General features: G+C 36.3%; 1 protein-coding gene across 1 annotated transcript in view; it reads right to left on the reverse strand.

The window, feature by feature from the left end:
* ROBO1 (roundabout guidance receptor 1) overlaps positions 1 to 26710 on the reverse strand; it is a 967818-nt gene that overhangs the window by 917896 nt on the left and 23212 nt on the right. The gene's annotated exons all lie outside the window — the stretch shown is intronic.

The following is a 26710-nucleotide window of genomic DNA, read 5'->3' on the forward strand; positions in this document are numbered from 1 at the left end:
ATTTGGCAAATAGTTTAGCATAACATATAAATCATAGGAACCAAATTCTTCATCAATTGAAACACATCTTTACAGCTGAGTACCAATATATATTTTTGTATTATGCAAAGCAATGATGCACATTTTGCAAATTTTACAAAATGAAATTATCATATAGTTTGTTATAAAAGCATTTCTCAGTACCTTTTGCATTTTAAGGTAGGTAAATAGAAAACGGCAAAAGAATTATTTTTAAATTTGTATATGTATTAGTTGTTTTAGGAAAGATATATGGTGTGTTTTAAGACCTACAATGTATAAGCTATGTCCAGAATAACTGTGGAATAATTTAATATCTCTTTAGGTCTTTTCCTATAGAACCATGCTGTGATAGTCCTTGCATTTTAAAGTATATGTTTTGAAAGATAAATATGAAAAAAATGAAAATAAAATACGCACTTTAATATTTTATAGTACTAATACTAAGTCTTTGCTTAAGTGATATGGTGCTTGGAAAAGTCAGGGCTGTTTATTTAAATCATTGGCAATTGGAAAAAAAAATTAAAATGCTATACCTTTGAGCTTTATATTAAGATTTGCATAGTGGATCAGACTATTAATCTTTTTATTTATTTATTTATTTATTTTTTATTTTTTAAAGATTTTATTTATTTATTTGAGAGAGAGAATGAGAGACAGAGAGCATGAGAGGGAGGCGGGTCAGAGGGAGAAGCAGACTCCCCGCCGAGCAGGGAGCCCGATGCGGGACTCGATCCTGGGACTCCAGGATCATGACCTGAGCTGAAGGCAGTCGCTTAACCAACTGAGCCACCCAGGCGCCCGAGACTATTAATCTTTTTAGTCCAACATCACATAGTGGACAATTTTTCATGCTTAAGAAGAAGATAAACTCCTCCATAACACATATGCCCAATTGTGCAATGAAATTTTATTTCCTGGACTTCTTCAGAGTAAAAAGTGTCTATTCATCATTATGCTTCATTTTACGATGTAGACTATTGCCCAGAGGAATTCTGTAAAGATCCAAAGATTAATTTTACATGTGGCACCAAGTTGGACTTGAATCTAGGCTTTGAAACTTGTAATAATTCTTTCACTATTGTGATTACTTTTCATAATTCCCTAGAGGTACTGTAACATGAGTCAACATTGTTTGATAAGTTGCAGAAATGATATATTCCAGGGCAATGAAATTTGGCACATTTACCAAAGATTTTCAAAGCCTACTATTACAACAGTTGATAAAGTTCTAGCACAGCAGTTCAAACATTGCTATCTTATATTTGTATCCTAAAAGATTGTCTTTGGTATCTTTCAGCAAAAGATTAGGTAAGTTCCTGGACCCAGGTAGTTTGTCTTGGTCTTAGATCAAGTTGACCTGGGAAGGCTGAGGATCAACAATGAGGACTTTATTCCTGATCAGCTGTACTCTACTGAACTCTCTGGTCATGCTGCATTTTAGATTCTACCAATACTGATGAGCCTCAACTGATGTAGGTTTTGTGGGTGCCAGCATGCACCCAGACTGGCTTCCAGAAGTCTGGGCTTGGAAGTAGGAGTCAGTTTAGCTTTCAGAAGGTCTGGTCTGCAGTAGTGTGCTGATACAACTTCTTGAACCTACTTCTGTACTTTTTTTTTCTGTGTAAATGTAGTTTGATTTACCAACGAGTTGTTCTTGTCTGATTTGTCTCTCAGTCTAAGCCTATTACTGATATGTGGCACTAGTAACTATGTACCAGCTAAACAGGGACAATACCTATATCTAGTTCTCTGGTCCTCCTGAATGTGTGTGTGTGTGTATGTGTGTGTGTTGAATATTAAAATCTCAAAAAGTCAAGAGGACTACATAATAAATCCTCATGATCCATCACCCCCAACATCAACAATTTTCATCTAATCCAGTGTACCCTCCATCTCCCACCAAGAGACACCTATGCTCCAGGCATAACAATCTACTCTCTGTTGGATAAACACATGCATTTCAGCCTTTCCTCGCACTGATTTCTCTGCCTAACGTGCTTATAACATCCCTGTTCTTTATTCTAAGCTCAGCAGACTCCTTCGCTGTCTAGTTCACTTTAATCTTCTTTGAGAAGCGTGACCTGAAAAGTAAGCTCCCTCTTTAATCCATCCCCACAGCATTTTGAAGTCATTCCTTCATCTTTTAAATTATAGTTTTTGCAGGCACCTGTATGATCATATTAGGGAGTGGTTACTTATGGCCATGAAGATCATCTTTTTAGATATTTTTACATTATGTGTATAACTCTTAGGGCTGAAGCGTGTTTGAATGAGACTATAACAAATCCTTAATAATACAGTATTTATTATATCTTGCCTAATAATGTAAGTGAAATTTTCCCTTGCATTTCTCCTTTAGACTTAGTGGATAAAATACTTCCCTATTTGAGTAAATTTCTAGTACATATGTTATTATTTTTCATCCCACTGTCCTGGATAAAATAAAATTCTGAAACAGCACCAACTTCATATTGGTTATAAAATATGCATATTTGTCTCACTTCAAAGTTTATGTTTGGGAATCATATTGAGTCTAAAAACAGTATCAGCAACATCACCTACAAATCCCAATGAAGTTAATCCATGTACATTCACCCACATTTCACTACCTGGTTCATAGGGTTATTGAACTGCTCATTGTAATTTAAGTGAAGTGACAGGTCAATTCAAGCAGCTGATTTGATCTTGTTTCTGCTACTTGATTTTGATTGAAATTACCCACAACAACCAATGTGTTGCTGTATTAACACGGCTTCCTGCCCAGAGGCATCTCTGGCACAGCAGCAGGGTGGAAATTCAAAGGGGTTTTTGGAGAAAGTGGGTAAGGATGAGGGCATATGAATTATTTCAGTTTCAGGACAGATACCGTACTTACTCAAGGAAAGTAAAATGGTGCAGCTGTATACATACATATAAAAGATGCCTCCCTGAATAATGTGTCTTATCAAACTTTGAAAGTTGAATTTAAAGTCCCACCAAAATACTTAGTTAAAATCTGTTCACTTTCTGTTGCCCCCTCCCAAAATTTAGGTGTGCATTCTCTAGGGGAAATATTTCTTTATATGTGTCTTATAAGATATGTATAGGATATATAAACTTTAATATTACTTCACTATATACAAATTTATTTATATATAGAAACATATATATATATAAATTTTCTAATTAAAAATAATTTAACTAAGAGAATAATGATTTTTAGTAGTTGGATTCCTAAATTACATCTTACTCTAATAGAATTACTAGGCACATTAATCAACCAGGTCATCAACTCTGATTTTATAGGGTTTACTCTTCAGTTAAATTAGATCATCCACTGGCGAGGAATAATATTTTTCCACAGCCATTGGGCCAAACCTGAAAATATAATGATTTTTCATCTCTAAAGGACTGTCAGTAGCAATTAATGGGATTTATTATTAAAGTGCCTAAAATCAGAGATTCTAATTTTCTGCTTCAGTGTATGAGTCTGTACTATTATATTTGCTCACAAATTTGCATAATTTAGAAGTTTAAAACATTCCCAAACTTCAAGTATTTATTCTGTCATGGCAAATTACTGTCCCATATTTCTAATCTGCTTTTGCAGATTACAAAAATGTGTCAAGAAAAAGTCTCACTGCAACTTTCCAAATAAAGGTATTCATCAGAAATGCAGTAGAAGACACTGAATTTTTAAAAAATTTTATTGTAAGCTAACGTTAGGGAACTAACATTAGCAGAAATTCTTTCAAGGTTCACCCACATCTTCAATACATAATATATATTCAGAGGTTTGTAGTGGATTCCCATTTTAGAAATAAATGTTACTAGTAATAATGCATGATTTTGATTAAAAAATTAAGATATCTACTTCTTAGTTAAGTGAAATATCTCATTTAATCCTCACAAAACCTTTATTAGTTGCATTAATAGATGAGGTTACTGAGACTTGAAGTGATTGAATTCCTAATCACTCAGTTAATAAACCGACGAGCCAAGATTCGAACACTGTTCTATTTTCATAGATTGCTTCTTCCCCATTGCTTCATTTTGCAGTAGCCAGGAAGGTACAGGGTTTGTAGTTTAGATAGTTCTACCTGCCAAATTATCAGCCTACATTTTCTCCTTTAATATATCAATATACTTTAATTAAATAAAATACACTTAAGCATAATGGAATTTCACAGGAATATGTCACATTACAGAACGTGACAATGCAAAATAGATCACATGTGAGAATAATGTAAAAAAAGAATTTAAAATTTTTGATATTTGTTTTATTAAAATATCAACCTCTAGGTGGATTTATTTCATACAATAAACTGAATAATATGTCTGACTTTCTTGGAAAATATTTGTTCATTGCACAGGCAGGAAGGAGAGAAGCTATTCATTAGCTGTCATCTTCCTAAGTAATTATAAACTAGAGAACATGCTTGGAATCACTTTGGGGAATATATTTCTAGGGGAAAAATAGTCAAATGTATATGTAACAGCTAAGCATTCCTAAAGGGTGAGATTCTCCAGATTTACTTTTTTCAATGCTTTAAGTTTAGTCTTAGGAACTGTCATTTCTCTTGTTCTGCATAAAATATGGCATTAAACCAGCCATACTCTTCCTTTCAAGTTGATTTGTGTTCCCTGACACAGGGTCATCAAATTATTGTGGGGTAACCCCTGCTCTTCATTACCTGGGATAATAAAATTGGTAAAGAGATAGTGCATCACCGGAAAACCCAACTGAAAGAAAGCACAGAGCAAAACCATTGATTTGACCTGTTAAATGGATTATTCGAGCTGCATATAAAATTTTCTTATAGTTTTAGGTTGTCACTAAATTGATTTATGATTAATCCTGGGTGAAGAGTTCAGGATAATAAATCTGGACTTAATCCATACAAAAGCATACATATATATTCTGTCTCCCAACAGAAGCAAGGGCTTTTTATTAGCTGTGTTCAGATCTGACTTGTGAAATCTTTCACTCTAAACAACTCAGATTCAGAAAGAGAACTCATCTTGTCCTTACTCTATTCCTTTGGAGTCCTCGGGAGATTTTCTAAATGCAGTTGTGGAAATAGACTCTAGGATTCAAGGTCGTCATGTGTATGCAAATGTGTTGGTGTATTTTAGAGTTTCATCACCTATTCCCTCTGTATATTTGTTGTCTTTCCTTTTAAGCCTGATGGAAGCAGGAATAAGCAAAAATATATAGACTAAAAGAAAAAAAATGAGAAATTATTCCAGAAAGCACGGGAATTTCACAGTATACAGACCCTGGGGTACAGACTACATTGAAGAATATTTAAAATAGCATAACACAGTATTCAGCCAGGTTCTCATTAGGCTTACCCAGTTGAAGACTGAAAAATAGCAACATTAGTAAGTCAAAGGAATGAAATAGATTTGCATATTTAACATAAAACTTTTTTTTCTTTAGCCTAATGGCTACTTTTAGATGGAGACGAATAATTTTTTTTTATCATATTCTCTTTCAGAACACTTTATCTAGATAAATGATATATCTTTTTCTAGGAGAAATATTTTATGTCTCATTGTGTTAAATGTTAATATGCAATAACATTTTTCTTTTTATGTTTTTAGTCATTTTATATTCTAGTCTCCACAAAATTTGAATGTTTATAGCAATTATTTGAATATTCAATCCATAGATAAATTTTTTTGAAATTTAAGCCATTTTAATCTACCTTTATAGATTAATTTGTCTTCAAAATTAATTTGAAACTAAATTAATCAGATAAGGTGTTTTCAAATAACAAAGTATTTTATCTTTGAATGGCATTGCAGATATTAATATAAATACAGAGATAGGCATATTCACAAAACTTTAGTACATGTCCTGGGAAACATCTGAAATACCACACATTGTTTATACTGGGTACAGATTAAGGCTGTATGGTTTCTAACTTTTTTAAATCATTTTTTCCTTATAAAAAAGCAATATACATGCAAGTTTGCAGAAATATTAACCTAAAAATATCCGCATCTTGAATACTACAAATTACATTTTCTTGGTCAAAAGTATGAATCTAAATAACCATTCATATTAGGGTACAGAATGAACATTAAGGTAGGAATCATGAGCTAATTACTTAGCTTTGGACTTTGCACAGTTAATTAGCATGACCGCCAAGTGTCTTTTATCTCTAAAATGATATAATATCTGTCCAATTTACCTAACAGGCTTTTTCTGAAACAAAGGAAATGAGATAATATGTGTTAATGCATTTTCTAATCTCTGAAATGCTATTTGAGGATGATTTCTTAGAAATTTATGTTTACTATTTTCCTGCCTTACATATATACCTAAATATCATTTCTGTAGAAATGGATGGGTTAAAGGAAATGTTATTCAATGAGTAGCATGTGAACAGAAATAAACTGCAAAGTTCCAAGGAAATTGCCTGTGGCCACTTAATGAACTCCCTGGTACCTCAGAGAATGCAATGATAACTGAAAAAAAGTGATGGATGGTGAGAAGCATGCATCAAATAAAAGTCATCGAGTCCTGAAAATCATATGCATATCCTCTCCCAATCTGTAATTGCCTTCTCAATCACTAAAGCAGTCTGCATGGGAATGTCATTTCCTATTTCCTCACAAGGACATGGCCTGCACAGATTAGACGGTAACAAGACGTCATCTACCCCTTGCCCTGTTCTTACTATCTTTTGTCCAAATCTTTGCAGTATGTAACTTTAACCTGATTTCGTGAATAACAATATTTGGGATCAGACTAAATGAGGTGTTTCTGTCTCCTGAATACCTCAGTGAAACCCTAGCTTTAGTGGTGGGTAAAGGGAGGAGAAAAAGAAGCAGAAGAGGATTCTGAATTATAGATTCTGTAGAACGAGGAATTGATGGGATTGTCCTATGAACATGTCCCAGGTAGGAGAGATCTGGCTTTGGATTGGAAGGGAGAGAACTGACAAAGCTTAACCCATTACCTAATAAAAAGTTATACCTAACTATGGAAATTACAGTTAATGACCATTTTTGTCACAGCACGCGAGAATTTTAAAATTACATTTTCTTATTAGCAATCAAAAGAACACACAGATATCTACCATTATAGTTTGTTTTTATGTCCCCAATAGAACAATGGTTCTACATTTCCATGGCATTGATTATGAAGGAACAGAACAATTCTATCTAACTTTTAAATGGCATGTTTGATTTAGGAGGAGTTGGGAAATAAAGCCAACTTTATAAAAGTATTCAATTTTGTATTCTGCAATTTTTTATCTTTTGGAACATTCATCCATTTGCAATGTAAATTAAGAACTAAAAAATGTTTGCTTTAATTTAACAAATATGGAAGGACAAATTATTTTTTTAAAGATTATTTATTTGTGAGAGAAAGACAGAGATAGCAACAGAGAACACCAGCAGGGAGGAGAGGGAGAAGCAGGCTCCCCACTGAGCAGGGAGCCTGACATGGGGCTCGATCCTAGGACCCTGGGATCATGATCTGAGTCGAAGACACACTTAACCACCCAGGCACCCTGCAAGGACAGATTTTTAATGGAGAAAAAAAAGGAGACACTTTTCCAGCAAGTATCTGAGCAATAATAATAATAACAAAACAATAAGTGCTGTTGAATTTTTACTGAAAATGTAGAGATTCAATCATATACTTGCCTCTGTCTCAGTCTATGCTCCCCATTTGCTTAGAAGTGCTACAGTGTACAAGGGTATTAAACCAGAAGCCTATCATGGAGAATCTATTCACTGCCTTTGTTACTTATAATAAAATATGAATGACTTTAATGTGCTTTCTTTTTTTTTTTTAAGATTTTATTTATTCATTTGAGACACAGAGATACAGAGAGGGAGAGAGCATGAGCAGGGGAAGAGGCAGAGGGAGAGGGAGAAGCAGGCTCCCCGCTGAGTCAGGAGCCCGATGTGGAACTCGATGTGGGGCTCTATCCCAGGACCCTGGGATCATGACCTGAGCCAAAGGCAGATGCTTAACCATCTGAGCCACCCAGGTGCCCCTTTACTGTGGTTTCTATGGTCCTTGACTAAGTGTTAAGGCTTTTCTAACAAAATGCCATAGGCCAGATGGCTTAAACAACATACATTTATTTCTCATAGTTCTGCAGGCTGGAGGCCTGAGCTGAGGGTGCCGGCACAGAGCCCCCTTCCTGGTTTGCAGATGTCTTCTCCTTGTGGCCTCACGTGGGCAGAGACAGGCCTCGTGTGTCTGTTCCTCTTCTAATAAGGCCAGTAATCCCATCACAAGAGCTTCACCGTCATGACCTCATTTAAACTTAATTATGCCCCCAAATTCCATCTCTATATACCATCAGATACATATGAATTTGGGCCAGGGGAACACAATTCAGCCAATTAACCCTTAGGATTTAGACCCCAAATTCCTCATCGTGCACTACTCTTAAGTTTTGCCTGTAGATGCGAGCCCCTCTGGCCTTTGTGGGGGGTGGTTCTAAAACACAAGTGTTTCTTTCCTGCCGTGGCACCTCTGCAAGTGTTTTCCCTTTTCCTCAAACTCTTTCTTTGCCTATGCTTGTCTGGTCTCTCTTCTTCATTTGATTCTCTAGTCAAACAGCCTCCTCCGGAAGTCTTGCTGACTCCAATCTCCTCTGGCCTCTCTCACACCATGTAGTCCTGCTTGGCTTCTTTCTAGCATTTATCAATATCTAGAACTAGCTCCTTTGTACCTTGAGTTACTGATTTTTTGCTCTACTTCTCCCAGAGAATATAAAAATTCCCTGAGAACAACCTATGTCAATCTGCCTTGTCCTCTGCTTTTCCTCGAATGCTTAGCATACAGTAATCACTCAAGAAATAGTTACTGAAAGAGTTCATAAACGAAAATTTACTTATGAGGCAAAAACAACATTCTGGATCTTAGAATTTGAAATCGCCTCTCAATGTAAAATTAATAAAGCAGCAGTTCCTATGCTCTCAGCCACAATAAGCGTGACCAAAAAAAAAAAAGTTTTAAAACAACAAAATGACATCAGGATGCTGTGAAGGCTTGTCTACTAGGCAAGAGGAAATGAACTGTCTTATTGGTAAATACTTTTAAGCGAAGCATTTTCTTGTGGAAGTGGAAGAGAAAAAGGGAAATGGCATGTGACAAAATGTAAAGAAAAAGCAGCAGAGTGTGGAGAAAAGGAGAGCTGCTCTCTTAGTGCTGGCAATGACGGGAATGGATTGGTGTCGACTTTGAGGTTCCTATGCCTGAGAAGAAGAGAGAGGGGGAAAAAGAGAAGAATAAACCTGGGGTGCCTGGGTGGCTCAGTCATTGAGCGTCTGCCTTCGGCTCAGGTCGTGATCCCAGGGTCCTGGGATCGAGCCCCACATCGGGCTCCCTGCTCCGCGGGAAGCCTGCTTCTCCCTCTCCCACTCCCCCTGCTTGTGTTCCTGCTCTCACTATTTCTCTCTCTGTCAAGTAAATAAATAAAATTTAAAACAAAAGAGAGAAGAAGAAACCTTGAGCGTGGGAGAGAGGTGGTAGAGGGCTTGCTGCCTGCACCTCAACACCTCCATTCCTGCGACTCTTGGCAGAAGACACCACATGACAACAAGGAGAGATTATGGCTCCAGAATCAGACAGCACTGGCTTCGTCCCAACTCAGCCACTGTGTCCCTTAATCTTCTTGAACAAATGTCACTTGTGAAATGGAGGTTTTGTCTTGGGGGGACTCTCTTACTGAATTTTAAGTCCAATACTTTGTAGTATTCAATAAGTGATTACCATGTTTCACAATATTTAGTCAATTCATGGGTAAAAGACAGGGAGATGGGCATGCTTGACAAGACTACAAAATTTGAGATGACAGGTTTCTTTATAGCAATTATATTTCTGCTGCAGATATTAAAATGAGATTGTCAAAATCCCCACTAAAAGCTCACTAAAAAACAAAACAAGTGAGCAAATAAACAAGCAAACAAAAAAAGCCGAATCAGACCTGTAAGTATGGAGAACAAACTGGTGGTTCCCAGAGGGGAGGGGGGTGAGGGATGAACAAAACAAGTAAAGGGGAGTGGGAGATACAAGCTTCAAGTTAGGGACTGAGTAAGTCAGAGGGATAAAAGACACAGCATAGGGAACATAGTCAATGTTATCGCAATCACACTGTACGGTGACAGATGGGAGCTGCACTCGTGGAGAGCACAGTAGGAGGTATAGGCTTGTTGAATCACTATGCTGAACACCTGAAACTAAAGGAACATTGCGTGTCCATACTTCAATGAAAAAAAAAAGGCACATGCTTCATCCTTCAAGATCAATTATCCTTTCAATTCTTAATGGTTGTAGGTAAAAAATAAATACACAAAATGAGGTTGTTTATGAATTTATTTCCTTACTTTGACGGAAGATCTGAATTCACCATACCCAAGCACAGTCTGATGATGTAAGGCCTACATCATAATTTGTGTAGGTGGCCTGGCAAAGTGAAAACAAAGCATATGATAGAACCATCCAAGGATTAGATACAGTGAGGACGCCCAGCCTTCTCTAGAAAAAAAAGACAAGAGTTGGAGAATTCAAAAAAAAACTGGTTTTCATTTATTTCTCAAAGTGAATATTTGCTTATGATTTGTAAGAATCAAAAATGGGTAAGTATTTGGAAAGTCTGCTGTTTCATGATTAGGAGTCTTGTGGTTATGCAGGGCACACTCCACTTTTCTCATGAAGAGGAAAATGACTGAAATCTTGCTGATAATAGGGAATGTTCTTTGGAAGCAAATTCTAGGAGAGTTGTTTCAGATGATGTCCACTCAGCATCCTGTCCCACTCCATCGACCGCAGATCACTGTACCAGGTTATTTAACGATGGCCTCCAGTCATTAAGAACAGGTTATGCTCAGTATGCTCTATTTAGAACAGCTATGTTTAGAAATACTTATCAAGGGCAATTACAATCGAAAAGTGCTGATTCTTGAAGTGAAATAATTGAATTAACTGTAATCTTAGCAAGATTTTATTATGCAGTGTAGAAAATGCCAAATCGGTTGTGATTAAAACCAAAGCTGTTTAGTTTAGAATTTCAAGTAAGAAACAAGCAGTTAACTATGGCAGATTCCAATGGAGGTTTAAAAAGCAGGGAACAATCATGAGAGTGGGACGTGACACGGATTTGCGGAGTTTGCAGGGTTTGTATAAACACGTGGAGGAAAATGAGAACTAAATTCATTGGGCATCAGTCTAGGTCCTTCCACTGGTTCTCACATTTCATTTAATCCTAAAGTAGTTAATTTTAATTTTACCTTACAAATGATGAAAGCATGATTACAGAGTTTTAAGGATTTTTCAAGTATATTTATCCCGGCTGTGAAGATCTTGTTCTATATACTCTGCTATTTTAAGCTCACAATACATAAAAAATTATGAGGTGATGTTTAGGTGTGGTGAAATTTATACAGACATGAGTAAAGAACATGGTATGTACTGGGGATATTGTATAATCCTTAATGATTTCGGAGGATTCTGGGAATACCCCATACACAGGAGATGTCTAGAAAAAAATTCCTTTCCAGGGCAGTGGAGGTCTAAGGAAATGGGAATTTGTCTTTTTATTCTCTTTCCCAAATTAATGCTTTTTAATTAAAATGGCAAGTCCCATTGTGTCCTCTCAGGGCTCTCCAGCTGTTTAACACGTGAAATTCGATGAGGATTAATATCTAAAAACTCCAAGAAAATAAATGCCCCATGGTGTGACACATTTCGTCCCTCTGCTCTTCCAGAGGGATGGAGATTTCTAGAGGAAAAAGCAGGGTAGTTTCCCCGATGGTGAGGACATACGAGTGACAGATTTTGGGTGTGTGCAAAGCAATTCAAATACTGTCACTTGTGGTTGAATCACTAGGAAAATGCCCGAAGCATGTCCAGCAAGTCCTCTGAGAGAAAAGCACTTATTAGGAGATAGTAGCAGTTCCTTTCTCACTCAAGGAGAGAAAGACTGCCTACCTCCCCTCTCTGGATCCTTATTGTGCAGGTCCATGGGCCCCTGATGCTGAGACTGAGACTCGGGCATCAGGTATGCCATTGATGTTTTGTTTTGTTTTAAATGAAGTATAGTTGACACATAAAGTTACAATAGTTTCAGGTGTACAACATAGTGATTCTGCAAGTCTATATATTATGCTATGCTCACCACAAGTGTAGCTACCATTTGCCACCATACAACACTATTACAATACCATTGACCATATTCCCTATGATGTACGTTTTATCCCCATGATTTTTTTTTTTTTTGGCTGATCTACTTTCCTTTCATTAAAGCTCTTAAACAATTGCTGAGAGTGGGAGTAGTCCTAAAAGAGAAGCACCACACTGTGCAATGGGTTTCCCCTGGTTCACACAGTGTAAATATTCATCAGGGAGCATGTATTAAGGAGTTTCTCTGGGCATGAGAAGTCTGCCAACATGGTTTACATAAAATTAGATAACCGAAGTGGAACCCTGCTGTTTGAGGGCTGTACAGATGAGGAACACAGCACTGATCCAAGTAGAACAAACGCTTGTTTATTATCGGGCTATGGGCATGTTCATCTAGTAAACAGTACATCAAAATAGGTACCATTTTCTCACTGATAATTTTCAAGATATAAAATAAAACAGCAGAGATGTTAAGATAACATTTACTGCGACAAGGCTCAAGATTCATTTGATGTGAACAGGACTCAGTCATAGGTGCACCTGTCAGCACTGGATTCTGTGGAAAACAAGCAGCACACTCTCCAATTCCAATGTGCCATTCTGAGTATGATTTTGTGCTACTCTCTGAGAGCAGTGACCAGAGTCAGATGCCAATGTTCTCTTGGCAACAGCAGGATTTTGAATTACTGTCTGCCTCCACCATCTAGTGGCAAGCAATTAGCCCTTTAAGAGTAGTGGTCAGTGCATGGGTGGGAGAAAACACCTGTAAAGGGGCTCATGTGATGCTCTCCTCCTGCTTGATACAGAATCTGAGGTCATTACCTGTGGATGAACGGATAGGATTTTGTCCTCAGGTGAGTGACTGAATTGTTCTTTCAAGGGAAGATTTTTGCTTTGCTTTCTCATTGACTGAGAAGTCTTATAAAAACAAACAGGTTCTATCAAAAATAAGTGTTTGAGGGGGGAAAAAAAACAAGATTTCAAGCAATTTTGAGCAGATAAATTTTACTTGTCTGAAATTCATTAATTCATTGCACATTTACTGAACACCATTTATACATCCGACATGACAAGAATGGGGATGAGGACTGAAAAACCATATTGCCTCCAAGGAGCTTAAGATAGATAATTTTTGATATCTGACATATAAAATATAATGCACATACACAGTGAAACATATAAATGAGAGCACTATGTTATGAGAGTAGTTAGAAAACACAACCAGTTAGTTCATACTATAGAGATTGGGAAAGTAGTGCTACAGGAAATGGAAATAATGGAAATTAAAAAAAATAATAAAGTAGCTTCCTTATTCTTTATCTTCAAAAATGAAGGCTATCAAAGCTAAGGATATGTAAGGAGCTTTCCTCCTCATCTCTTATATGTAAGAAGCACTACTCCTCAGTTTAATGGTGACCTAACTTCACTGAAAAGCTATTGCTCTTCATATCAGCAGGGTTGATAAGTCAAAGTACATCCCAAGCATGGGCTCTCACAGAGCTCTCCCACAGTCTAAAGAGGAGGAGAAGCACTTTAGTAAATGGCTTTCTGCAAGTCATATGATACCATTTTCAGCATGAAACATCCTAACTTTTACTCAATAGCCACGTTTGAACCTATGCAATATGAACAAATTTGATTGTTCCAAGTGGACAGCAACCACCTTCTTCCTAAGATTTTGGCTTAGCTTCAACATATGCTTAGAACATTTGAAAAGTTTGCTGCACAACGCTGAAATATGGGGGAAAATAATTCCCAGGATTGGTAAAGACCAAAACAAAGAGTCACTTTAAAACAATGGCTCTTGAAATACGAATTAGTGGAACACACAAGAAGAACCTTCTAAAGAGGTTGACCGTATACAAATAATTTCCACTCAGGAAGTGGAATTTGGGGGTGGAGGGGGGCAAAAAGCAGGTCCCCTTGATAAGACATATATTTACTTTGCAGTTGAAGAGTGAAAACTCCTCTGAATTTATACTATTGTTAAGTTTTATAAAATAAAAAGTTGTTGCTAAGTTTTCTTTATTCTCTACCTTTAGTCAGGAATGGAAACAGGGCAGACCCTTTTGACCATCAAAACAAACAAAGCTTGGGGTGAGCTGGAGACAAATATTGATCTAGGCCAAGAAAAGCTCTTAACTATTCACAATCTATGTCCCCATTCATGTGGTAACTACTGGAAGCATAGCCAGTTCCTGGTGACTATGACAGTCCTGGGCGGGGGCCGGAAGGGGGCGGGAGGGGGTATATCAACATCCTGTCATTTATGTGACAAAAGAAATGTAGAATTTTATGTGAATCAAGAGTAAGAACTTTCAAAGGATGATTTCTCCCTTCATGCACATAATATAAAATCAGTCCATTCTATAGATGAGTAAAATGAGGGAACTCACGAATTTAAGTATTTTTTCCTCCTTTTGCACTCATAGTACATCTCATGTACTATGATCCCTCCATAGACTAAGAGAGGGTCTGAGATTATTTTCCTAAAAGTGACAAAGAAGAATCTTCTGTCATCTTAAAACTGTACAACAACTTGAAAGTTTGCCTGCTGCAACTGAAAATTTATTAGACAGCATTACCCAAAATGTGCTGGGCAGAACAATAATCCCTTTAAATATGCACATGTACATATACTAGACCTCTGGTCAAATATGCTTGGACAATGATACTTACTATGCTTAATGAACACTCATTGTGAATATTAACATATTAAAGCTGCAAAAAACACACGCAAATTTCCTTATGTGATTCAAGGTATTTTCAGTTTCACATGTGACATGCATGTAACATTTACATAAATGAAGGTAGTGATTTTTCATGTCTATGACTTGTGCAATGAAAGCATTCATCTCTTCATTCCCAGTTCAATTCTTTTTTTTTTTTTTTTAAAGATTTTATTTATTTATCTGACAGAGAGACAGCGAGAGAGGAAACACAAGCAGGGGGAGTGGGAGAGGGAGAAGCAGGCTTCCCGCTGAGCAGGGAGCCCGATGCGGGGCTCGATCCCATGACCCTGGGATCATGACCTGAGCTGAAGGCAGACGCTCAACGACTGAGCCACCCAGGCGCCCCCCCAGTTCAATTCTTAATGCGTTTTATCTTTTTTAAATTGAATGTAGACATAAAGAGAAGGCTGTCATGATACAGGATTTCAGAGAGGTAAACTCTTTCTTATGAAATGGTAAATTCACAAATTTAATAGATAGAAAAATATGCATGTATTTCCAATATATGAAGTATAGCCATATGGAAACATTCTAATGTTCATTCCCAACTGAATTCTCTGAACCAATAAAAATTATTTTCCAATTTAATAGTTCAAGTTTCCCAATCATTAGCTTGGCATTGGCAGATAGTTGGCAGTTTATATAGAGAATAAGAAGCAGATTATTTCTGTTTGTTAGGCTTCAATTCCTGCCTGCCTGGATGTGTTAAATCCCAAGAAAATGCTGCAGAGTTCAATATATGCATTTTATAAACTTTCATACTGCAATTTCCTAGGAGCTCAGGTATTTATTACTGCAACAGTCAGTGCTTCGTTACTGGGATATAACAACTGATTAAGGTATTAAATACATATATATTGCACATTCACCAATGGGTAAGGTATTAGGGCTCACATAAGCAAATGGAAATACAACTTCTGCATTCTTTTTCTAACCACCATAACTAAAGAAACAGACTACTCGTTCAGTTGGTGTGAAATTCCACTTTAGGTACAAGCTACTCTAATTTCACAGTTGAATGTAGAGTTGTCACAGAGCCCCATTGAGTAAATCTCACATTTGCATGAACTCAAGGTCATTACTGAATGTGATCGAAATGAGATTCGACACCTCCATTTATTTGTTGTCAGGGAGTGGGTTTTAAATTTGAACAAACTCTAATTGTGCTTATTCCACAGCCAGCTAGCGTGATTTCAGCCCTGTCTTGACTTGTCATAACGAAATTTCCACTTCTAAAACACTATCTTTCAATAATTCTACTCTGATCAGATTTCCAATGCAGTATTCTGACAGATACTGAATTTATATCATGCCACATAAATACCTAGGATATAGGTTTATCATTTAATGTGATTTCACTCTGAGAAGGTAATAATATAAGCTTTTCCCATTAGACTATGCATAAAATTATCATTCAAAAATGAATCTTGATATCAAATTCCAGGAATGTAGAAGAAAAGAAAGTCTTTCTCACTCTGTGGTCACAAAATCCTGTATATCAGATTTTCACCAAATGTCATCTTTTGAACGGTACCATTGGTGATATAAGTAGGATCTTCAACAAGAAAGTAATCACTATTCAAAATTTTATTAAACCCTAAACCATTACTAAATACCATTAAATTTAAAAGCATGATGTCTTTTTGAATGTTAAAAATTAAAGAACTACAGCTTCCTAATAACATATATGGTCAATCTAATTTTACATATTATAATATTAATCCCAATGAAGATCTCAAACAATGCAGAATCCATCTGTGACATAAGCATACTGACTATTGTTCTTTTCTCTGTGTTGAGGAGGGCCCAGGCTGTTGCTTTTGGGCTATTTCAATACAAATTAGTTCTTACTGCATGCAATTATAAAGCAAAAAAGGAAATATTGATCCCATCACTTGTTATAAAATTTTATGTTGAGCTAATAAATAGTGAACTGATGAGTGAGAAATCAATAAACTCAGTGTCTTTGAGCATTTTGGGTTTCATAGATAAATAATAATAATGATTATGTCACTCTATCAATAGATTTTAAGATCAGCTTCCCTCTAATCTCTACTTTGGGAAATTAAATAATCAGGATATCATTAGCTCAAAATGTCTCAATACATACATTTAATTTCAGATAGCACATTTTCTATCCCATGTGCACATATTAGTTCTCTGCAATTTCATGATATTAAGCTAGATATCACAGGACCTAGAAAGGGGGAATAAAACTGGTACTTAAATTGCTTACAGTTCAATGGGTAATAACTTGCAACTATAAAAACTATAATTCTTTCTAAATAATATAGTATTAAGTACCCTAAGTACTGCACAGATAAAATGTTTTGGAACTGCAGAAAGAAATATTACTACCTGATTATGACCAAGCAAGAGGGATTGGAGAGAAAGTGACCATTTAAGCAGTGTATTAAAGGATGCTTTATATGTAAACATAAAAATACATGCAGAAGCTTATCCCAGGTAAAGGAAGTGGCATTGGTAAAATCATGGAAAAAGAAAGACACAATACATATGTGGGTAGTTATGTGTGTCCAAAACTTAAGATGCATGGTAAAGATAAATTTGAAAAGATACGTTGAGCAAGTCTCTAGAAAAATGGAATGACGCTGCAAGAATTAACTTATTCATAAGGCCAAAGAGTCCAAAAAGGACAGATTTGGGTGGGCTGCTTGACATGGTGGAAAGAGCCAGAAGATCTGGGCAAGCCCCTTAAACTTTTGAACTTCACAGTTCTGATCTGTAATACCGAGCAATCGATATCTAACTCAGGACTTACTATGAGAAGTAACTGAGAGAATAAAGACCAGGGGCTCTAACCATGAGCACGGTACATAGAAGATGCATATTGTTTCAAAAAAGTATAAAAGCTTAGCCTTAGAACAGTCACACTGGCCTCGTGCATGGGGTGACTGAATTTGGGTTTAGTCTAATGCCGAGGTTAATTGGTCCTAAGTTTGGGAGTGACAAAGGAAAAAGAAAATTTAAAAAACTACCATTGTGTGTCTACAGAGACTGTTAGTCACTAGTTTCATGTTCAGTTTTAAGGGAGATGATTTTTTATTAATTATGTTTAATATATTGTCATTTGCAATGTTTTGCAAAATATAAAAATATAAATTAGAGTGTATTTGAGATTACCCCTCATATTACCTCTTATTATTTGATCCAGTCTCAGAATGCTTGCCAAACTCAGAACCTCAGTTGGAACGAATACCAAGGTTGGCCATTCTTGGTGACCCTGGCCAAATCTATTTGAACCAGGAAGACAATTGACTCCTGGGCCATCAAATTACAGGAAGAATAATGATTACTTAAACTGGTTAGGCAATTTCTATTAACTTCCAATTGAAATACAGAGTCTGTTACTTGATAGGGGTAAAAATAGCAGAATGACACAGAGGAAAAAAACAGAGAAGAGAAAGCTGAGGATTTTAATGGTGTTGTAGAATAGAGATGAATTAAATTCTGGCAGCGAGGCAATGTGTTGGACCCAAGCCAGACCGATTTCTGTTTCTGAGCTGCATTTTCATTAGGCCTGTGACCAATAAGAACTGAGATTCCTGCCTTGTTACAGGGCTTCTCCTGGTTTTCTGTCAGGTATGGTTACATGGTTAAAATTCCGGTCTTCTTCATTGCCTTTCTTTTTCCAGTAAAACCTTAAAGAGTTCATATAACCTGAAAATTGTCCTTAGCAGAAGAGCCCTACCAATAGCAAAATTATAAATCTCTAGACAAAATCCATTCTATTATGCTATCTCGAGTGACAGAATGGTGATGTAAAGTAATATACCAGGAATCGTGTATAACCTGCAATTTATCCAATCAATGGGCAGATCCACTGGAGTATGCCATGCATGCTAATGTGATTTGTCATGTGTGTTGAAGCAGATCAAAATATGTGGCTTCTTTGTTATATAATTCTCTAAGAATTAATCTGGTTGTTTAGTGGATTCATGCAAGATGATGTGTTCTACATTTGTTTTCATAAAATCACATATCAAAGTGTCCTTCAGTATTGTAAGCCATACCTGTAAATCTTTATCTTTTATTCCTGGAATGTACAGAATCAGAGAACTTCAGTCTTTAAGGGGTTTTTAAGTATCATGTTTCATCAAATCTAAGTTATCATCATTTGTAAGATACATTATTTATGTATGTCTTCCCCCAAATCAATATTGCCAAGTAGGATTATAAAAGTCTTCTGATTTCAGAAATGTTAATATGTGAAAAAGTATGCATCTTAGAATTGTTGAAAACATGTGTAAATAAATCATCTTGTTGTTCAATATTTTTATTTTGATCATGATTAGAAAATAACCATCATAGAGAACTGACTGGTTTTCTTGCTACTGACAATCAGGACTCAAACTGGAATCTCCACAACCATAGTTCACCCACCATATTGCATAAAATTGTATGTAATCCACACAATCAAGAGAAGATAAATAAGTTTTATAACCTACTCCAATAAATTAAGTTGTATTAATCTACCTATCTATTCATTCAATAGACTTTTATAAAATATTTTACTTCACATATACATACATATATAAGTACATAAATACTACATCTACCTATATATATAATATAAAAATTAGTAAAACACTTATCATTCCTATCACTAAATGGAATGTTCCTTCCCACTTCTGTTGATAGCATTTATGTCAGATTATTCACATTCTAATGAGTAAAATTTAGAAAATATATTTGAAATTCCACTAAATTAACAATCCACTTCTCACTTTGCTCCATACATGTAACATGTAGCAACATTTTCTTCCACAACTATACTCAATGCGATTTTAATTTTAATTTTTTTAATTTTTAAGGATTTTATTTATTTATTTGAGAGAGAGAGAGCACAGCAGCAGGGAGAGGCAGAGGGAGAGGGAGAGGGACAAGCAGACTCCCGGCTGAGCAGGGAGCCCAACACAGGCTTGATCCCAGGACCCTGAGATAATGACCTGACCCAAAGTCAGACACTTAACCAACGGAACCACCAGGCGCCCTTGTCATTTTTATTTTTAAAGAGGAAATTGTTTATCTCACTTTTGCACCACTGTAAATTTTAGTTATCTCTGTCTTGTAGAGAAAATTCATCTTTTTCGTACAAGAATTTTGTCATTTCACCCATCCTACAACTCTTTGCTCACTGTCCACGATTTTATTTTCAAGGTTTTTTTTTTTTTTTTTTTTTGAGAGAGAGAGAGAGAGAGAAAGAGAAAGAGAAAGGGTGCAGGCAAGAGTGGGAGGGAGGGGAAACAGAATCTTAAGCAAGTTCCTGATGCGGGGCTCCATCTCAAAACCCTGGGATCATGACCTGAGCCAAAATCAAGAGTTGGGACGCTTAACGGACTGAGCCACCCAGCCACCCCACTGTCCACGACTTTTAACTCAAAGAGTTCCAATGATATACTACTTCTCATGCATGTTTAGAGAATGAGTAATTTTCCCATAATTGAATATAAAGTATTTTACTCTATACAAAGTAACTTAAAACTCTGTAGAGTTTTAGCCTGCCTTGACACTCGTTATTATATATGTGTGATATCAAAATTTTGGTCAAGGAATTTTAGCTTCAACTCTAATTTTAAAAAAGTTTTAATTAACAAAAAACCACTAACTTCAATAGGATTTTTTTTAATTCCAAAAAGAGAAAAAGTATTTTTTATTCTGAAAATTTTAAACTCTAAAAAAAAAAAAAGAAAATAGCCTTTAATGTCAGAAGATAAATGAAGCAACTAAATTTTCAAGGAGTATCTTTATGCTTACAATTATTAAACTATTTGATGATCTTTACAACTAATGTTTGGCCTAATGTCTAACCCATTTATTTGCGTGTATATAGAGAAAATCAGGTAGATTTTAAAAATGCATAACCACTGTAGTCTTCATTAACTTCAACTTTGGATTTCTTACTCAGGTATGCATTGAGGACTGTAAAATCTTAAACTACATAATTAAAAAGGATAATTTTTCTTGCATCACTGTCTATATTTTCCTATTAGATTTGGAAAGACAGCATAGCTTTTTTTTTCCTATAAAAAACTACTTTCCAGAGCCCTCAAGCTAGTGACAGCATTACAAATGAGGGAAAGATACACAGGTCTGTTAAATCTCATCTTTGATATGAGTTCTATAGGGCTCATGCTTTGAATCTATAAAGATTAACAAACCTTGAGTGGTGCATTCAAGCATCCAATCAATGTTTGATGCATTGTTATTTAGTTATTGTGTAATAATGAGCATGAATAGAAAAGACTGTCAAAATTATGAAATGTTTTTGTGGATTGTAGCTAATATATTCTAGTATTAGCTCTAAGTAAACTGGTGCTTAGGGGATAAAGTTGGATGTTAAGATCTGAACTAGATTGGGTATGTAACAATAATATTGCTTAAAATTATATAACCATGCTTTTCTGTTACAAATATTGTCTTGAGGTAAGTTAAAACTCTATAATATAGTTACTATGATATAATTTTAAAATAAAATGTGATTACATTAGCATAGCAGGTGCTGAAGGAAAAAACACAGCAATTTCTTAGTATAACAAAGTAATAAATCTTTACAAATCCTTTCCCCCCGCTTGAGTGAAACATTTTTTTTTTTAAAGATTTTATTTATTTATTCATGAGAGACAGAGAGAGAGAGAGAGGCAGAGGGAGAAGCAGGCTCCCAAGGAGCAGAGAGCCCGATGTGGGACTCGATCCCAGGACCCCGGGATCATGACCTGAGCCGAAGGCAGACGCTTAACCATCTGAGCCACCCAGGCGCCCGAAACATTTGTTTGACACACACAGGAACTTGATATCATTATAGATCATTAATACACCTGTTGATCATATTATATTATAAATATTAGCATTCCAAAGAATTTTAATATATCTTCTGTGAAAACTTGCTATAAGGCAGAAAGAATATGAAGTGGAATGCTTTTGGATTAGGATCCAGAAGAAGACTGAGGTTGATTCTTGTTGTACCACAGTTCTGTGATCTGTAATTTGGAGGTAGAAACACTTGTTCATTCTATTCCAGATTCCTTGTGAATATCAAAAAGGCAAGAGCTATGTCTTTACTATAAACATAGCTCCCATAGAGCAACTTGCCCACTGCAAGTTTTAAAAAAATATTTGCTGACAAAATTAATATGAAATCTCACATTAGGGGCGCCTGGGTGGCTCAGTCGGCTAAGCGGCTGCCTTCGGCTCAGGTCATGATCCCAGAGTCCTGGGATAGAGCCCTGCCTCAGGCTCCCGGTTCCGTGGGAAGCCTGCTTCTCCCTCTCCCTCTGCCTACTTGTGTCCTCTCTCTATCTCTCTGTCAAATAAATAAATAAAATCTTTAAAAAAAAAAAAGAAATCTCACATTAATAATTCAATAAGTCAAAAATATACACCAATATTAATGTACTCTGAGATAAATAAGAATACTTTCTTTACCTAATGTTAATAGAATGCTACTAGTCTTTTTAGATAAAAGCAAGTAGTTTTTATCTTGCCGTTCAGGTGGTTAAGAGGCTTTCTTCAGCAGTAGGAAGGAATACCAGGACTCAAAGATGTTGCCACAGACACACCATTAAGTTGTGGCAGTGAATTAGCCATTTTGGGTTTAGAGGCCCACGTCATCTTCACCATGACCTCACAGTTAGGGTGTAGAATTGCAAAGTCACATTTAGTCTCTTATCATCGGCAAGAAATGCAGCAAAGAGTATCGTGTGTCTCTCATGTGTCTTTTATGAAGTGAATAATCATGAAGAAAAGACAAATCCTTTGTTATCACATGGACTTTAACCAACAAATATTAGCCTATCAACTAAGTTGCCAGGCAAGAAACAAATATTAACCATTACTATGAACTATATATATCATTCACTGTCTCTGCTTTGGGCTTCCAAATGCTTTCAACATTTTTTAGCAATTGCTCTTTACCTGTTCCCCCCACCCCCAACTGATATTTGACTAATGCCAGGCCTTTTGTGATAGAGCAGGACTTTTCAACTAGTCAGTCTGGTTTTTTGGAGGTGGGAGGTGATTGTTAGACTTTGCCCTGTGGCTATAGTCCTCTTGTCAGTGTTTATAAGATTTCTTCACCAAGGAAGGAAACTATGTTTTCCACATCCATTTTTGACTTGGCCTCTTAATTTCTCCTGAGCCTTTCTACTAAAGTACTATCTTACTAGGAAGTAAAACATGACCCTTGCTCCCAAGAAGTTCTGAACATGATTATAGCTAACAATACTGTATTATGTACTTCAAAATTGCTAAGAGACTAGATCTTAAATGTTCTCACCACACACAAAAAAAGATAATTATGTGACATGATGGAGATGTTGGCTAATGCTATGGTAGTAATCATATTTCAATATATAAATGTATCACACCAACACTTTCACACCTTAAACTTACACATTGTTATATGTCAATTATATCTCAATAGGAAAAAAAAAAAGAGGAAAGCAGGTTTTGAGCAGATAAACAGATTTCAAAGTATTAAAGGGAATTACTTAGCAGTGTGGGCCTCCTAAGGGAGGGATAAGGTTGGGAGCTGTGTGAGCTGAGTCCTGTGACACTGGAGGAATGGGCAAGGTTTTCTGGGCAGAGCATTATCATAGGTGAAGCCCTAGCAATAAAAATCATAAAGCGGGGTTTGAGGGCTTTCCCTAATGTAGCGTGGTTGGAGCTTGGATTAAAGGGAAGTGTGAGAGGTGAGGATGTAGATTTAAACATGGATCAGATCATAAAGGACACTGGACGCCATGCTGTGGAGTGTGAATTTTATCACGAAGGTTCTGGGAAGCCATTAGGTATTTTTATTTTTTATTTTTTTTTTTTTAAGATTTTATTTATTTATTTGAGAGAGAGAGAGAATGAGAGAGAGCAAGCACATGAGGGGGGGGGGTCAGAGGGAGAAGCAGACTCCCTGCCGAGCAGGGAGCACGACGCGGGACTCGATCCAGGGACTCCAGGATCATGACCTGAGCCGAAGGCAGTCGCTTAACCAACTGAGCCACCCAGGTGCCCGCCATTAGGTATTTTTAAACAGGGAAGTAACTTCGTCAGATTTATAGTTTTAGAACACCACCCATGACATTGTTGGAGAATGGGTTGAAGTTAAACATGGGTGGCAGGTTGCTGCAAATTCCAAATAAAAAATAAAAAATGATGAAAGAGTAAATCAAATGAATGTCGCTGTGGACGAAGAAATGTGCTTAGATAACCACTATGTTCCACAATCGCTAGAGGAAGACTGCAGTGAGACCACATAATATAAATGGCTGGGTTTAGAAGAATTCTCCTTGTCTATTACACATAAAATGCCTGAAGTGAGAAGGAAGGGGGAGACAAGAGAGAGCACAGGGATGATTGCTATCATCTTAGAGTTCTTATCTCCTGAGGACAAACGTCATTTCTATATGATTAGAATTAATAACCTCTAGGTGACAACTGGCTTTATTTCTTAACTTCCAATCTAAAGCTTTATACATGTGGCCTCAGTAGATAAACTCAGCAATTAATCTTTATCCTTTGGCAAATGGCTACCTCTTGTCAGGAGGTTCACCAGTGAAGGTCAGAGGCCAAAATGTTCTATCTGAATATAGTCTATGAACTGTGTCATGCACTATTGTCATAAGATACCACTTAACCACAAGTGAAACCTACTGTGGCCACTTTGTTTTTCCTAAAATCATTCCCATCTTGAATACGGCAAGCATTGCCCATACACACATATATGCACACACATAACAAAAAGAAAAAGTAGCAAAAAAAATAGAAATAGAAATAGCATAGCAGAAAACACAAAGATTTGAATACATTTCTTTCTATATATCATTTAAAAATCATCCGGCAAAGGGTATTATAACCTTCTCTATCCCGATGCTCAAGTGAAGTTTAAGCTGAAAAATGTCCAAGACAACAAATTTAAGACTAGACGGATGTTTTCCTGAGTTAAGACATGCAGTTTATTTTATTTATTTTATTTTTTTAAAGATTTTACTAATTTATTTGACAGAGAGAGAGACACAGCGAGAGAGGAAACAAGCAGGGGGAGTGGGAGAGGGAGAAGCAGGCTTCCCGTGGAGCAGAGAGCCTGATGCGGGGCTCGATCCCAGGACCCTGGGACCATGACCTGAGCCGAAGGCAGACGCTTAACGACTGAGCCACCCAGGCGCCCCTAGAGATGCAGTTTAAACAGTAATAAGATGCAACCAAAATAGTTATTCAATCAAAACAACAACGTGCTGTTTCATTGAGCATAGGGCTCAATATACAGCGTTACTATATTGTATAATGTACATAGTATTACTAATATGGTTTTTAACTTGCCACATGTATTTCTCAGTGTTTTTTCAAAAAATGTGATAAACACCTCCAGATTTTCACCAAAGTTTTCATACTCACACAAGTTTTCATTTCTAAAAAGAGACCAAACAAAAAATAAAGCCTCCCGTGGATTTTGCTCTCCTCATGTTCCCCAAATGATTTATTTTTATACAAATATTTGAAGCAGTTTGGTGACAAATAAAATGAAAGACTTTGACTTATTTGAAGAAATTCAGTTTAAATATAACAGGGTTATAAAAGTGTTTGAGATTGCATTCCCAGGATCCAATTTATTTCATCAGAATGTGGTGTCCAGTGTTTCTGACACTTTCCCCTGGGAATACATATCTGGCTAGCGTGAACTCTGGTTAAGTGTCCGAGTGTGATCATCTGTGAGCAAAAACACTGTGACTGCGCATTTCATATTCTTTTCCTTTTGGTATTGCTTGTTTTTTTACTGTAACTCCCTTCTACCTGCAGTACACAAACCTGATCTGGAAAAGTATAAAATAAGCTAAATAAAATTGGCACCCTAAAAATTCTGTACATGATTAGATGGTGGTTTCTAAAGAAAATGGACAAACGTCAACTATAAATGGTGTAATGTAATGAGAAATCCCCCCAAAGAGCAAGTCCATTTATTTATGCCTGTTGCTTTGCTTTGTCTTCAGTGTTTATTGCTTATATCTTTGTTACTAGTCATTTATTCTTCTGGTATTGAAAGGTCATTTTGGTGATAAGTATGCTCATGTCACATGGCTTTTTACTATCTTCATTCCAAAAAAATAGCTATGCTTGGCGTAGACTCTAAATACAATGCAAATTAATGAACAGTGGAGAAAAACAGCAGTAGCCATCAGTAATAATCTGTTAAAATATCCAATAAGAAGAAAACTGTTTACAGTTTGGAGCTTGATTATGAAACCTAAAAGATTCATCATAGGAAATGAAATCATTATGTTCATCTTACAAAATCACTTAAATTTCATATATTGCAGGGTAGATCAGGGAGCCAAATTTGAATAATTTTACATAAAAACTTCTCACATCAAAGTAAAACATGGGAGTTAAGCTTACATTTAATTTTTTGTGTGTGAAAAACTAGAACCTAAACTGATTTAGTAACATTTATTATTTCTTTTTTTTTTTAAGATTTTATTTATTTATTTGACAGAGAGAGAGACACAGCGAGAGAGGGAACACAAGCAGGGGGAGTGGGGAAGGGAGAAGCAGGCTTCCCATGGAGCAGGGAGCCCAATGTGGGGCTCGATCCCAGGACCCTGGGATCATGACCTGAGCTGAAGGCAGACGCTTAATGACTGAGCCACCCAGGTGCCCTTATTATTCTTCCTGCGATAAATAGTAGTTGAAATATTAAGATTTTAGTTACATAATGCATAACAAGTGAAATTAAGTTTACTTTGATGTGACACTTTTAAAATTAATATTTACTTTATGTAAATTTATTCTATAATATAGATCTTAGGAA

Source organism: Neomonachus schauinslandi, chromosome 1 (genome assembly GCF_002201575.2).
Source record: "Neomonachus schauinslandi chromosome 1, ASM220157v2, whole genome shotgun sequence".
NCBI lineage: Eukaryota > Metazoa > Chordata > Mammalia > Carnivora > Phocidae > Neomonachus > Neomonachus schauinslandi.